Source organism: Schistocerca cancellata, chromosome 1 (genome assembly GCF_023864275.1).
Source record: "Schistocerca cancellata isolate TAMUIC-IGC-003103 chromosome 1, iqSchCanc2.1, whole genome shotgun sequence".
Lineage (NCBI taxonomy): Eukaryota > Metazoa > Arthropoda > Insecta > Orthoptera > Acrididae > Schistocerca > Schistocerca cancellata.
In genome coordinates, this window is record NC_064626.1 from 480,464,037 (window position 1) to 480,480,981 (window position 16,945).

General features: G+C 41.3%; 3 non-coding genes across 3 annotated transcripts; all 3 read right to left on the reverse strand.

The window, feature by feature from the left end:
- Positions 1-15,022: 15,022 nt before the first annotated feature.
- On the reverse strand, positions 15,023-15,104 carry Trnal-cag (transfer RNA leucine (anticodon CAG)). Its single transcript has one exon. It is a non-coding gene; the product is annotated as a tRNA-Leu (tRNA).
- Positions 15,105-15,184: 80 nt separating this feature from the next.
- Trnal-uag (transfer RNA leucine (anticodon UAG)) lies at positions 15,185-15,266 on the reverse strand. The gene has a single exon. It is a non-coding gene; the product is annotated as a tRNA-Leu (tRNA).
- Positions 15,267-16,013: 747 nt separating this feature from the next.
- On the reverse strand, positions 16,014-16,085 carry Trnah-gug (transfer RNA histidin (anticodon GUG)). Its single transcript has one exon. It is a non-coding gene; the product is annotated as a tRNA-His (tRNA).
- Positions 16,086-16,945: the final 860 nt, after the last annotated feature.

Here is a 16,945-nt window from a genome sequence, read left to right on the forward strand (position 1 = left end):
CGTGCACAGGTCAAACATTTATTTCATCTTTAGAAGTGTATCTGTGTGGACCAGTGTCGAAACTGTTCTAACTGTTCAATAATAACGTGACTTTTACCAGAATTGCCTTAGCCATCACTTATCCTAATCATTGACCTAGACAGGGTCCTTACCACATATTGTGCAACCCGAGTATCCCGAACTGAAAGTTCAAAGATAGTATTCACGAGAATTATCAGTAGACAAAGCTATGCTATAAAGCAGTTGAAATGTAGGTGTGTTAAAGCAAATGTTAGTAAAGAACAACAGTGTGATTAAATTGAAAGATAAATTTTGAATTGAGCTAGCGATGTTATTTAATTAATGTGTGACTGAAATAATGATAACTAATTAATTCAAGAATAAGACAAAAGAGTAGTTATCTACAGATTGATAATTTTGAGTGTTAATTTACCTCCATGACTTACTAGTTTCAGTATAACGACCATAACAGTTTCAGGGCCCCCCCCCCCCTTAACTTGCCCATTCTTGCATATATTGAAGTGTACTGATCAGATTTGAACAGCAAAGTTAAGTTCTATATTTAACCTAAGTGTATTAGTGTTTTTTCCAATTTTAATAGTGACATTGTATGTGTGTTTTCAAAATTGCTAATCCTAGGGTAATCTATGCCCGATTTCAGTCTGATCAATATACAAAATGCAGTTCGTAGTAATCATTGCTGTGTGGTGTGGTGAAATGTTAGGTCATACAAATTAGTACAAAAGAAGAAAACCTTAGTTCAGTAGATTCTTTCTGGTTCTAAATTTTGCCATAAAACGCAACATCACTACGTGTCATTATGCCTGTACATGCACCCACTTGTACAGGGAAAAACTCACTCAATGCCTAATTAGGCTGGCGACCGAATTATTAATCATTGGTAATATCTACTGTGTGTACTTCTTGTCCATGCGAACGCGTAATTATACTTTACATTTGCTTGACGCATCATTGTAGTTACTGACTGAATATAGGTTCGATTTTGCTTCCATTAGGTACACGCGGTCAACTCATGTACTAAAATCCTTGTTTATAAGGTGAAGCCCGTGAACTTATTACAGTACAGGCTTTATAGAGTTAACGCACGTCCGACAGGGCGGAAGTGTTACAAGTGGCTTCCCAGTGACAGTACATCCAGTTGTTGTCGGTTACAAATTAATGTAAATACCGAACAGTGGATGTTCAGTGGCACGAATAGCAATAATATTTTGCAAAATAAACTGCAGTGTGAGTCAAGTACAATAGTATAGTGTAATTGGCATTTAATATGGACAGGAACGTAGACAGGGTAGATGTGCCAAGCGAAATGGAGAATGCGGCTGGCAGTAGCAGGAGTTTACGCGGCCAGATAACAGATGGCGTTAGCGGAAGACAATTGGCGTACATACAATACCATGAACACGTCAACGAACAGATTGAAATGTCGAGATCGCCTCGAACACAGCAAGGGACAAAACGGGAAGAAGAGGGTGACTTTGTAGATGATAGTGGGTACGTGAACGAATCCACTGACATATTTGATTCACCACAGATAAAGAAAGAACCGAAAGAAACTTATGAAGTAGGACCGGAACACACGGATTCCGTAGAACAAAACAGTGTAAAAATTTTAAGCATGAACGATTTATTTGAACAATTGACCAAACAAATTGCAGGACAGAATGAGCAGCTAAAAACGCACGTTGACGAGCAGCTCAAAACACAGAATGAGCAGCTAAAAACACACGTTGACGAGCAACTTAAAACACAGAGCCATCAACTCAAAACACAGAATGAGCAACTTCAAAAACAAGTCGGCAATCAGGTTAATCAGCTTAAAATACAGAATGAACAGATTAAAGCACAGGTCGAAGGACAGGGAATTACAATTAGTAAACAACTAGAACAAGTAGAACAAAAAGTGGGTAATTTAAGTTCTGTGGTAAATACTCTGAAATTTGAAATTGATACTATTAACAAAAATATGGATACTATGCAGGAGGAAATTGGTAACATTAATAGTAGATTCGATGTTGAAATTCTCAACATCCAAGAGAAAGTAGAACCTCTGGTTGAAACTAAAGTAGACGAAAAAGTTTTCGGTCTTAAGACTGAGATCGTAAACGAATGTCAACACGGAATATCACAGTTGAAAAAGGCAGTTTTAGACACTGAAAGGGATTTAGATAAAAAAGTAACCGGATGTATTCAAAATTGCGAACAAAATACTACGAAAATTCAAGGCAGAATTTTCGATCTGGAGAGCAAAATTAAAGATAGGCCTGGTGTGGTCTGTAATGACACACCAATTACGAAGCTGTTAAAAGGCGAGGAACGCTTTGATCCAGCGAAGAAACATAACGGGTGGCATCCGTTAGATTTTATCAAAAATTGCGAGAGAGTATTTCCTGAGCACTTGTCTGATCAGGAAAAGATAAACGTGGTAATTAGCGTCTTAGCAGGTGACGCTAAGCGCTGGGGAATAAATTTAAATACCGAACGAATGACGTTCGAAGAATTTAGGCAAAGATTTACGGAAGAATATTGGTCTGAACAAAAGCAGGACCATTTATGGCGCGAGTTTATCATGGCCAAACAGCATGATAACAGGGGCAGGAATTCTTTGAAAGATTTCTGCGAGTATTGGTACCGGAAATTGACGCATTTAAGAGGCCGAAGATCAGATTCGGAAATTATCTGGGAACTATATAAAAAGCTTCCAGAAGATTCAAAGAGGTATGTAGGAAGCAATCATCGTAGCTTCCAAGCATTTCTGGAAAGAGTCGAAGACGAAGACCATTGGCGCGAAAGTCGTGCCAATTATCAAAATTTTGGTAACCGTAATAACCGACACAATGACGAACGAAATGACGGCGATGGATTCCGCGTCAATATAATACAGAGAGGAAGAGGAAGAGGCAGAGGAAATAATCCAGGTCGCGGTAGAGGGTATGCCGCGCAAAATAATAACGACGCGGGAAACTAATTTCCGCGAACGTTGCGGGCCAAACGGAAGCGGACAATACATACCGGCCCCGATTTAAGAAAAGATACCGGACCGACCGTAATGTAATGAGGCAGGTTAGAGACAGGCGTGAAAGGACGCAACGAGTTGTGGAGAGACAAGCGTCAGGTGCGAGCCAGTATGAGTCATATCGGCTGCACAGAATACTACAGGTTAACAGGCGAGTGGAGCATCAGAGGGCAACGGCCCAGCCTAGCAGAACATCTGTTCGGATGGAAGCCGTTAGCAATACGGCGGCAGTAGGTACGAACGTAGCCGTAAGAGATAATGAAAATTTTGCGAGTGATAATTCCGTGGCAAAGGAAACATTAAATGAGACTGTGAATACACAGAGAGGTGCGGTTAGCAGTGTTTGCAATGAGGTAAAGGGCGATAATGAATTAGCAGAAGTAACGGATTGGCGTGTGCAGATCGACGATCTGTACAAGGGCCTAAAGCAATGTGAGTGGGAGGATTTTAAGAAGGAGTATGAGGTGAAGAAATTAGTTAATAGAAAAGGAAATGATAGGGACGTCAATAAAGTGACGTGGCCCAAATTTGAAGAGGGGAAAATAAATAGCGCCGCGCAAAGTACGCGTGCTGCCGATAAGAGGAAGGTTAAGGATAGGAAGGATTTGGAGGATGAAATCCTCAGCATTGACGAAGAAATAACTTCTGCTAACAATCCGCCATTAGTACAAGCTGCTACCGAGAGGCACCGTGGAGAAGGGGCAGATGATTACCTGAAAGTAATTAAAGTCCACGAGGATTACACCGACTATGAAGTCACAGTAGATGTAAATAAAGCTGATGATGAGGCCGTTTTGCCAAAAGAGGAGATTGAATTAAAATCTAAGCCTGACGACAATACAGAGGAAGAACTTAGTGCCTGTCTCAGAAAAGCTTTTATGTTAGAACCTGATAGCGATCCGGAATGGTCGGATTCCGACGATAGTTCAGATGATGAAAAGTACGATAATACAGACAAAATTGAATATACTAACTTTCCCTGTTGTGCAAAAGTAGCGTACTTAAATGAATCTGGTGTTGAGGAAGAGAGTAGTGATGACTCTAGTGAAGATGAATTTTCAGGTGTAAAAGAAAGTGAATATACTTTTACTGAAAGAGGATATGAGAAAATCAGTGAGAATAAAGGGGATGCAGTTAAGTACGATATTGTACCTAACGATGACGAAGTGTCAAAACAAAATCCAGACGTTGAAACAGAACAAAGAAAGAAAGAACCACCAGACGACTCAGAGTTTATTTCGCAAAGAGTTCAGGTAATTAATGACTTTGAACTCCCGGAACCAAAGAAACCGCCAGATATATGTGAAGTAAATGTTAAAAGCATATCTTGGGACGATGTTATCGTCGACCCGGATTTGCTCAAGGAAGACCACGATAATGAAAAACATTCGACGGTTAAACAAACAATAATACCAGTTGAAATTTATAACATGAAATTGCAGGTACTTCTTGATACTGGGTCTCAGATAAGTGCAATTTCCCAATCGTTTTTCGAACACATTTGTGATAAGCCTGGGCTAGTAATTATGTCAGTAACAGGTGTAAAAATTGTTGGGGCTACTGGCAAGGCTAGCAAGCCGGTAAAGAACCAGATTTTGGTTGAATTTAGTATAAAAGGACAAAACTTTGAACACGATTTTTTGGTTGTGCCAGACTTGAGTACTGAATTGATTCTGGGAATAGATTGGTTGGATAAAGAAAAGGTTATTATTGATTGTAGCAAGGGAGTGATCAAAATTAATAGTACATTTAGGAATTTGGAATTAAATTTTGTGGAAATTGGGAAAGTGTTTGATTCAGAAATTGATTCTTTGTTGTTGGAGGTCGACCAAGGGAATGATGGGTTGACAAACAAGTATGAGGTGTACCATGTCCAGAAATTATTAAATGAGAGTGACAAGCAGGGGCATGAATTTAAGGGAATGGTGGAAAATTTAGAGGGAATATCTCCCGAACAGAAAGCAGAATTGCTTGAAATTTTAGATAGTAACAGCCCCGTATTTTCGGACAAAGCTGGCCTAGTTAAGAATTTTGAATACCAGATTGAGACAATAGAGCATAAACATTTCTTCGTAAGACCGTTTTCGATACCCATATCAAAGAGGCAGGCTGTTCAAGTGGAAATAGATAAAATGATAGAATGGGGGGTAATCGAACGAAGTAGCAGCGAGTATAATAGTCCCCTTATCATAGTGAACAAAAGGGATGGGGGAGTGAGAGTAGTTATCGACGCTAGGACTTTGAACAAAATTGTAAAAAAGGAAATAGATAGACCTGAAAATCTGGACGAAATGCTCCAAAAATTTTATAACGTAAAATATTTAACCAGTCTGGATATGACTGCCGGATACTGGCAAATCCCATTGAGTAAAGAATCCCGTAAATATACCGCTTTTCTATTCGCCGGGAAATGCTATCAGTATAAAGTAGTGCCATTTGGGCTTAACACATCTGTGGCAGTATTTATTAGGGCACTGGACTTTGTATTAGGGAGAGAACTGAGTTCCCGGCTAACCATTTATGTAGACGATTTACTGATTGCTACAGAAACATGGCAGGAGCATTGCGAGTTATTACAGAAAGTTTTTGTTGCTCTACAAGCAGGGGGCATGACACTTAAATGGAAGAAATGTGAATTTGTGAAATCGGAAATAAAGTTTCTGGGGCACATTATTACTACAAACGGTATTGGCAAGGATCCGGAAAAGTTAAGTGCAATATCGGGATGTCCAGCTCCTAGAAATAGAAAACAGTTGAAAGCCTTTCTAGGTTTATGTGGGTTCTATAGAAAATTCGTCAAGGGCCAAGTTTTTAATAGTCCTCATTTGAATAATTTACTTAAGAAAAATAGTGCTTTTGTGTGGACTGAAGGATGCATGAGAGATTTTGAAAACTTAAAAAGGGAACTTTTGAATGACAATATTTTGCATCACCCCATACTGTCACAAGCTTTCCATATGAGTACTGACAGCAGTGCTTATGGAATTGGCATAGACGTTTTCCAAGAAATCTGTGAGGGCAAAGAAATCGAACACCGGACTATCGCATTTGCCAGTAGAACCCTAACAAAGTACGACAGAAACTACACTATTTCGGAAAAGGAAGCTTTAGCCATTATATGGGGGCTAAAGAAATTTAGAAATTATCTGTGGGGCCATAAGCTCATTATACATACCGACCACAAAGCCTTGACTTTTCTTAAAGATTGCCGTTTACTTAATGGTAGGCTAACTCGTTGGGCTTTGTACCTGCAACAATTTGATTACGATATTTGCTATGTTAAAGGTACTGAGAATTATGTGGCAGATGCCTTATCTCGATTGCCTAATGGTATGAGTGAAGTGCCCAATGAAAATGGGGAAGAGGGTACTTTTCAGATAAGGTATATGAAAGAGGTTTCAGGAAATAGGAAAATTGAGCAGATATGTAACCATGGACCTTGCCGTTGGTGGGGAGGCTTGCGTGCCTCAGCGATACAGATAGCCGTACCGTAGGTACAACCACAACGGAGGGGTATCTGTTGAGAGGCCAGACAAACGTGTGGTTCCTGAAGAGGGGCAGCAGCCTTTTCAGTAGTTGCAAGGGCAACAGTCTGGATGATTGACTGATCTGGCCTTGTAACAATAACCAAAACGGCCTTGCTGTGCTGGTACTGCGAACGGCTGAAAGCAAGGGGAAACTACGGCCGTAATTTTTCCCGAGGGCATGCAGCTTTACTGTATGATTAAATGATGAGGGCGTCCTCTTGGGTAAAATATTCCGGAGGTAAAATAGTCCCCCATTCGGATCTCCGGGCGGGGACTACTCAAGAGGATGTCGTTATCAGGAGAAAGAAAACTGGCGTTCTACGGATCGGAGCGTGGAATGTCAGATCACTTAATCGGGCAGGCAGGTTAGAAAATTTAAAAAGGGAAATGGATAGGTTAAAGTTAGATATAGTGGGAATTAGTGAAGTTCGGTGGCAGGAGGAACAAGACTTCTGGTCAGGTGACTACAGGGTTATAAACACAAAGTCAAATAGGGGTAATGCAGGAGTAGGTTTAATAATGAATAGGAAAATAGGAATGCGGGTAAGCTACTACAAACAGCAAAGTGAACGCATAATTGTGGCCAAGATAGATACGCAGCCCACACCTACTACAGTAGTACAAGTTTATATGCCAACTAGCTCTGCAGATGACGAAGAAATAGAAGAAATGTATGATGAAATAAAAAGAATGATTCAGATAGTGAAGGGAGACGAAAATTTAATAGTCATGGGTGACTGGAATTCGAGTGTAGGAAAAGGGAGAGAAGGAAACGTAGTAGGTGAATATGGATTGGGGCTAAGAAATGAAAGAGGAAGCCGCCTGGTAGAATTTTGCACAGAGCACAACTTAATCATAGCTAACACTTGGTTTAAGAATCACGATAGAAGGTTGTATACATGGAAGAACCCTGGAGATACTAAAAGGTATCAGATAGATTATATAATGGTAAGACAGAGATTTAGGAACCAGGTTTTAAATTATAAGACATTTCCAGGGGCAGATGTGGACTCTGACCACAATCTATTGGTTATGACCTGTAGATTAAAACTGAAGAAACTGCAAAAAGGTGGGAATTTAAGGAGATGGGACCTGGATAAACTGAAAGAACCAGAGGTTGTACAGAGTTTCAGGGAGAGCATAAGGGAACAATTGACAGGCATGGGGGAAACAAATACAGTAGAAGAAGAATGGGTAGCTTTGAGGGATGAAGTAGTGAAGGCAGCAGAGGATCAAGTAGGTAAAGAGACGAGGGCTAGTAGAAATTCTTGGGTAACAGAAGAAATATTGAACTTAATTGATGAAAGGAGAAAATATAAAAATGCAGTAAATGAAGCAGGTAAAAAGGAATACAAACGTCTCAAAAATGAGATCGACAGGAAGTGCAAAATGGCTAAGCAGGGATGGCTAGAGGACAAATGCAAGGATGTAGAGGCTTATCTCAATAGGGGTAAGATAGATACTGCCTACAGGAAAATTAAAGAGACCTTTGGAGATAAGAGAACCACTTGTATGAACATCAAGAGCTCAGATGGAAACCCAGTTCTAAGCAAAGAAGGGAAGGCAGAAAGGTGGTAGGAGTATATAGAGGGTCTATACAAGGGCGATGTACTTGAGGACAATATTATAGAAATGGAAGAGGATGTAGATGAAGATGAAATGGGAGATACGATACTGCGTGAAGAGTTTGACAGAGCACTGAAAGACCTGAGTCGAAACAAGGCCCCTGGAGTAGACAACATTCCATTGGAACTACTGACGGCCTTGGGAGAGCCAGTCCTGACAAAACTCTACCATCTGGTGAGCAAGATGTATGAAACAGGCGAAATACCCTCAGACTTCAAGAAGAATATAATAATTCCAATCCCAAAGAAAGCAGGCGTTGACAGATGTGAAAATTACCGAACAATCAGTTTAATAAGCCGCAGCTGCAAAATACTAACACGAATTCTTTACAGACGAATGGAAAAACTAGTAGAAGCCGACCTCGGGGAAGATCAGTTTGGATTCCGTAGAAATACTGGAACACGTGAGGCAATACTGACCTTACGACTTATCTTAGAAGAAAGATTAAGGAAAGGCAAACCTACGTTTCTAGCATTTGTAGACTTAGAGAAAGCTTTTGACAATGTTGACTGGAATACTCTCTTTCAAATTCTAAGGTGTCAGGGGTAAAATACAGGGAGCGAAAGGCTATTTACAATTTGTACAGAAACCAGATGGCAGTTATAAGAGTCGAGGGACATGAAAGGGAAGCAGTGGTTGGGAAGGGAGTAAGACAGGGTTGTAGCCTCTCCCCGATGTTATTCAATCTGTATATTGAGCAAGCAGTAAAGGAAACAAAAGAAAAATTCGGAGTAGGTATTAAAATCCATGGAGAAGAAATAAAATCTTTGAGGTTCGCCGATGACATTGTAATTATGTCAGAGACAGCAAAGGACTTGGAAGAGCAGTTGAACGGAATGGACAGTGTCTTGAAAGGAGGATATAAGATGAACATCAACAAAAGCAAAACGAGGATAATGGAATGTAGTCGAATTAAGTCGGGTGATGTTGAGGGTATTAGATTAGGAAATGAGACACTTAAAGTAGTAAAGGAGTTTTGCTATTTGGGGAGCAAAATAACTGATGATGGTCGAAGTAGAGAGGATATAAAATGTAGACTGGCAATGGCAAGGAAAGCGTTTCTGAAGAAGAGAAATTTGTTAACATCAAGTATAGATTTAAGTGTCAGGAAGTCATTTCTGAAAGTATTTGTATGGAGTGTAGCCATGTATGGAAGCGAAACATGGACGATAAATAGTTTGGACAAGAAGAGAATAGAAGCTTTCGAAATGTGGTGCTACAGAAGAATGCTGAAGATTAGATGGGTAGATCACGTAACTAATGAGGAAGTATTGAATAGGATTGGGGAGAAGAGAAGTTTGTGGCACAACTAGACCAGAAGAAGGGATCGGTTGGTAGGACATGTTCTGAGGCATCAAGAGATCACCAATTTAGTATTGGAGGGTAGCGTGGAGGGTAAAAATCGTAGGGGGAGACCAAGAGATGAATACACTAAGCAGATTCAGAAGGATGTAGGATGCAGTAGGTACTGGGAGATGAAGAAGCTTGCACAGGATAGAGTAGCGTGGAGAGCTGCATCAAACCAGTCTCAGGACTGAAGACCACAACAACAACAACATGTAAAAATATGAGGTACCATCAGAATGAGGATTCAACCTGGAAATCAGTGAAGGTAAATTTTGACAGTGTGTAGTATCCTCAAATTAAGAAATATTACAAAATTTATAAAGGCATTTTATATAGGAGGAAAGATTTAGTTACTGAGGAATGGAGGGTATGTTGGCCAAACCAGTTTGATACTGATGTCATAGATTATTTTCATTTGGCATTGGGGCATAGTGGGCCGAAAAAATGTTTGGATAAACTGAATAATGTCATAGTGATTACTGGTAGTGTAAGTAAGAAGGTAAAGGAACGGATTAAGTCATGTGATGTCTGTCAAAAGACCAAAGTACCGAACAAAACTAGTAGGGGACCAATGCAAAGTACATTGCCTGAAGACACCCTAGACTTATTATCGGTAGATTTATATGGTCCCCTCCCAAAGACTTCGGGAAATTGTGCATATGTTTTGGTGATTTTGGAAGTATTTTCTAAATTTGTGAAATTATACCCCTTGAAAAAAGCAACAGCAAAAGCTGTATTTAGTAGGATGGTCGAATACTTCAGGACCATCGGGAAACCCAAGGCAGTACTATCGGACAATGGACCCCAGTTCATATCCAAAATTTGGAAAGAGGGAATGGAGAAAAATGGTGTGGAGGTTAAATATATTGCAGCCTACCATCCTGCAAGCAACCCGGTTGAACGGTACATGCGCGAAATTGGGAGATTGTGTAGAACATACTGCAGTCACAATCATAGAGCCTGGGGCAGATTCATATCGGATTTTGAGAATGTCATGAACACATTACATCATGAAACTACAGGATTCCCACCGGAAGAAATTTTGTTAGATAGAAGTAGCAAAAGTTTAATTGAAGAAAAACTAGAGTTTCCACCTTGTACAAGTTTGGGATTGAATCAAAAGAAAGAATTGGTAATAAAAAGGGCAAAGCAAAAAGCTGAATCTAGATCTAGAAGACACGATAAAAATCTAAAAATTTCAAAATTTAAAATTGGAGATTATGTTCTTTTAAAAACCCACGAAAAATCTAGTGAACTAAACCATGAAATTTCAAAATTTAAATACATTTATAATGGACCATATATAATACAAAACATTCCACACGATAATGCTTACTACCTGATCTACCCAAAATCCAAAAGACCTTTAGGTGTAAGAAATATTGTGGACCTGAAACTGTATGTTCCCAGGAACGAGTAATTGTGCTGTATCTTATGCTGAACCCAAGTTATTTGAAATGTAACTAATCTTTGTAAACGTTTGTATACCATTGAAAGTTTGCTAATGTAGTTATGTGAGTTTCAGATTACCAATTGTACTGTAACTGTAAAAATGTATGGAGAAAAGGACTGAAAAGAAAGGATAAATGCTATCAGCCAGATAGAAGGTGGAACTGTCAAAAATGAAAATGGGCAGTGTATGAACCATAATATGAAGGACTGCCAAATACCAATGAGGGCAGATAAATAGTCGATGGAAAATTGTAAATGTAATCCAGAGGATGTGACAATATGAAGTGAAATGGACTGCCCAAATCCGTATAATAGGCAGCAAATATGTGTAGTAAATTTCTGAAAATTTTGTGTGTGTGTTTTGTTTAGTAAGTTAAGAAATGGACTGCTATTCAAAGCAAGCAGCGACAAATTATCTTATAGTGTATACGAAATATGCATTTAGTTTTGTAGTTAAATGTGTGTATTCCAGAATTTTAAATTCTTTCTTTGAGAAATTTGGGAAAAAATGATTAAATTGCTATTTTAGTAATGTTATGATGGGAAGTTGGACTGTGCAAAAGGCACTTAAGTAAATAACGAGAAATTGGTCTTGATATGTTAAAATAGTGTAAACCTATATACAGTGAGTGAAAGGAAATATGTAGTGTAAATCTTCTTGGACATTTGCGTAAAGATTCAGAACCACTGTATAATTGTAAAATTTAGTGTTCCCATAAAATTTGGCCTTAAGAAAATTTTCTGGAAACAGGGGCATGTGTAACAATAACAACTGTACCTATAATAATTTTTTTTTCCTTATGAATTTAGATAAATTTTTCTTTCTGAATTTATGTAAAGTAATATAAGTAATGTTTTGAATTTCTTTTTCTTTTCGTGTCATGTTAAAGAAACTGTAAACAACTTTTGAAATGAATGTTATTATTTATGTTAGATTTCAAGCAATTTGATAACCAAAGGAAAGTGTATTTAATGTTAAAACTATTGTATGATGTGAAAATTGTAATTTATACACTTGGTCCATACGTAGGTAATGCATTAGGATATGTGTAGTAGAAAACTTGTGGTGAATACCCTACCTGTAGGGGAGCGGGAAAAGGTGGATGCAGGCGAGTGCGGGAAAACGCACACTGGCGCGGTTCGGCACAACGGGCTCAGTATCACAGTCGGAGTTGGGTATCGGTCGGAGGAACACGTACCGTACTGAGGAGGCTATCCAGGAAAAGTGAATTCCATTAAGCCTCGGACGGGCCGATTCCGACGACTACTTGGCATGGCTATATCCTTGGGCACAAAATTGGAAAAATTACGACGCTAAGAAGAAGGAAAGTGCCGATATTGTGAGAACCTTAGCCGTGCTTGTATGTGTGCTGTGCTGCCCGCTATCTCGCTGCCCGCCACCCGCCGCACCGACGTGCACAGGTCAAACATTTATTTCATCTTTAGAAGTGTATCTGTGTGGACCAGTGTCGAAACTGTTCTAACTGTTCAATAATAACGTGACTTTTACCAGAATTGCCTTAGCCATCACTTATCCTAATCATTGACCTAGACAGGGTCCTTACCACATATTGTGCAACCCGAGTATCCCGAACTGAAAGTTCAAAGATAGTATTCACGAGGATTATCAGTAGACAAAGCTATGCTATAAAGCAGTTTAAATGTAGGTGTGTTAAAGCAAATGTTAGTAAAGAACAACAGTGTGATTAAATTGAAAGATAAATTTTGAATTGAGCTAGCGAAGTTATTTAATTAATGTGTGACTGAAATAATGATAACTAATTAATTCAAGAATAAGACAAAAGAGTAGTTATCTACAGATTGATAATTTTGAGTGTTGATTTACCTCCAGGACTTACTAGTTTCAGTATAACGACCATAACAGTTTCAGGGCCCCCCCCTTAACTTGCCCATTCTTGCATATATTGAAGTGTACTGATCAGATTTGAACAGCAAAGTTAAGTTCTATATTTAACCTAAGTGTATTAGTGTTTTTTCCAATTTTAATAGTGACATTGTATGTGTGTTTTCAAAATTGCTAATCCTAGGGTAATCTATGCCCGATTTCAGTCTGATCAATATACAAAATGCAGTTCGTAGTAATCATTGCTGTGTGGTGTGGTGAAATGTTAGGTCATACAAATTAGTACAAAAGAAGAAAACCTTAGTTCAGTAGATTCTTTCTGGTTCTAAATTTTGCCATAAAACGCAACATTACTACGTGTCATTATGCTTGTACATGCACCCACTTGTACAGTGAGAAACTCACTCAATGCCTAATTAGGCTGGCGACCGAATTATTAATCATTGGTAATATCTACTGTGTGTACTTCTTGTCCATGCGAACGCGTAATTATACTTTACATTTGCTTGACGCATCATTGTAGTTACTGACTGAATATAGGTTCGATTTTGCTTCCATTAGGTACACGCGGTCAACTCATGTACTAAAATCCTTGTTTATAAGGTGAAGCCCGTGAACTTATTACAGTACAGGCTTTATAGAGTTAACGCACGTCCGACAGGGCGGAAGTGTTACACGCTCCTCAGAAACTGGTGTCGCTTTCGTGTTGCTATAGATCTGTTGGCTTAAGGTACTACCTATTTCGTTCGCTTTTTGTCGGAGTGTGGGAGCTGTCTCCTCTGCACCTTTGCGCGCCAGCCGGCGTTTCTTATTTTTCTTCGGAGAATTGCCTCTCGACGGACTTTCTTCAGTATCCACGTGAGTGTCGCTTTCCTGCAAGGTGTGTCGGTCGGCAGCTTCCGGCGGATCTGCTGCCTTTACAATTGCAGGTGTCTGTGTCGGTGGAACTTCAACTGTTTCCGTAGATTGGCGGGACTCTTGTAGGTCGTCAGCTATGACGGCACTGACGTCCATCGGAATTTCAGTGTTTGGAGAATTTGTATTTGCACACGATTCAGGGGCTGAGGAAGCAGTCGGCCGTTCGCGTGCCACGGCAGCGTAGGTTCCTGGCAGTGTTGTCATCGCCGGTGGTCTGGCGGCCTCGCCGGCCGGCAGCTGTGCAACGCGCCGCTGTATACATTCTGCGCGAACATGCCCAGGCTTGTGACAGGCGGCACAGGTTCGCGGTTGGTCGTCATAAGTTACAATCCCTCTATATCCGCAGACATTGATGTACGACGGGATGTACTTTTGTAACTCTACACGAAGCTGACGTACGCCATTTAGTACTGGGAATTTATGGGCGCTTGACCATTTCTCGGCAAAGTTGCTGAGCACTTTCCCGAAGGGTGAAATTACAGCATTAATTTGGTCTGTTGTAATCGCAAAAGGTAACTCGAAGAATCGAATTGTGCGAATGCCAAAACCAGCATGTGCAACGGTGACTTCACCAACATTTCCATCTGAGTGCTTAAATTTCATGACACCTCCGGAAGACTCAACTATTTTCTCGCACAACTCGGAACTACGCATTTTGACAAACACGACACAAGTTACAATCGACAGGTGGATCCCAATTACATCACTAAAGGAGAGCTTCACATCTTCTTGTAGCCAATTTTCTACTTAAAACGACTTGGGTCTGGCATATCGAGGATCAAAGGTAAGTTTCAATGTATCTTTTCGACTTGGTTGAGCCATCACTGCATGCTACTCATTACTTCTCGAAGCGTTCTATAAAAAGAGTTTTAAGCCGCAGCAACCGCAAGACTTACCACGCGGAAGCACTGACGGCGCAGTGCACACCACACTACGTCCTACCTCCACGCCGTCCGCCGGCGAACTCCGCCACTAGACCACACCGGATAACGACGGCAGTGCTCTTCCAGCGAACACAGCAATCACGCACGGTTAACTGACGACAACTGTAAAAAAATCCACTCTCTCACGTTATAGAACGCGTGCTCCGGACGCATTTCGTGGACACGAACGCCAGCAATGATGAGAGCAAAAGGCGCCTACAAATACTGTCGTTGCACCACGCACTGTTCTACGGCAATTCACGAAGCAGAAGCTGTTTTCTTTGCAGGCAATGAGTGCAGCCGTCTTCGACACAGGAAACAATTACACGTTTGGCAGCTGTGGGATTGGAACCCACGCCTCCGAAGAGACTGGTGCCTGAAACCAGCGCCTTACACCGCTCGGCCACGCTACCTACACAACACGCGCGTCACAAGAGCTGCATCCTACCCCACGAGAACACACAGCAGCGGCACAAAAATGAGACGAAAAAACTGGCAACGGTGGGATTCGAACCCACGCCTCCGAAGAGACTGGTGCCTAAAACCAGCGCCTTAGACCGCTCGGCCACGTTACCGTTGGACCATGAGCGGCAAAACGTTTCCTTTGTAGTACAAAGATCACTCCGAAATGTAAGTGTCTTGGCAATCGCTGTGCCATGTATGTCCACTGCTCTCCCACTGGAAGCGTCTCTTCAGGCCATCCACAACAAGAAAATGCCGTGCCCGCCGTATGGGAGCGACGCCACTTGTCTGTAGCTGTCGTAGTTAAGAAGACAGCAGCTCTGGGATTCGAACCCACGCCTACGAAGAGACTGGTGCCTTAAACCAGTGCCTTACAGCGCTTTCTTATCGTTGTCTTTTTCCATGCAGCAGATCCACACATGACGTGGCTCTCTGGAGTAGTATGCGACATAGGATGAAAAATACAGTTCCCACCCGGGATCGAACCGGGGTCCTTCTGCATGTGAAGCAGACGCGATAACCGCTACACTACTTTTTTTTTTAATTTTTGAGCGCTCGACCACGCTACGTGCGCTACATTGGGCGCCAGTGTTCCCAGCATTTGTAGAAACAGTGCACGTCACAGCTTCCTGTTCGGCTGGCACTGGTTGCTCATCCATCGCACTTCAAACAACTGCCCTTTTCGACTGCAGAGAGCAGCGGACGTCCGCGCTCTGGGAGGCGACATTACATGTTGGTGATGAAGTGGTAGTACAAACTGCGGCCTGCGGAACACGAGTGCAAAATCAAGAGAGCACTGTAATTTCGGGTACTCGTGCACTATCTCTATAGCAACGGCAGCAAGACAAAACTTTCAAAAGTGCCGTGACCAGGATTCGAACCTGGGTTATTGCGGCCACAACGCAATGTCCTAACCACTAGACGATCACGGCCACGGAGGCGCCCGCCAAAGCAGCTGGCGGGAATGCAAGTGGCGGTACACAGCAAAGCCCAGCCCACAGTGTCACGCCACAGCAGTGTCAGACACGTTCTCCATCACATGTATACAAACAAATGAACGCGCCTGCGCTGTCAGGACACTAACTACAGTGGTTAGCTGCATTCACCTCCGTGGCAATGTCTTGCAGTCCTCCAAGCCTCTTCACTACAGGTACGTGGCTCGACAACAAGTGGACAGACGCCGCATCTCTCTCGCCGTCGGGTGTTGCCGTGAATCATACTTAACGTAGCTTTCTGCACGCGTCAGCGTAGCGTCAGTCGAGACAAGTCGCATAAGAGGAGCAACAAAAACGCGCATTTCCGGTACCGGGAATCGAACCCGGGCCTCCTGGGTGAGAGCCAGGTATCCTAGCCACTAGACCACACCTTTTTTTTCTATCTTTTTTCTTTTTTAGGGCCTCCCATCTCCCCTTCTAGCCCCTCCAATCGCTCTCCATCATGCGCCTTCTTAGGCGAGCTTCAATGCCCCACCTTTTTTCTTTTTGTTTTTTTTTTTTTGTAGTGGGTGTGAAACTGAATTGCATCTGGAGGACAATGTTAGAAAATTTTAAGTTGTAATCGGAATTGATTACGATGAAAATAACTCTCTCTAGAATACTATTTACCGCATTAACGAAACGCAAAATATTCATCCATTAGAATTGAAACAAAAATGAAAGAGAAACAAAAGTAAAAATGACGAAAGGAAATTGAACTTATTCAGTGATGCACGTCTTTTTCATGAGAATAGTTTATCCCTACTATTCTTGTGCTGTGGCGTGACTCCTGTTACTTCTTGAGAAAACATGCCCTT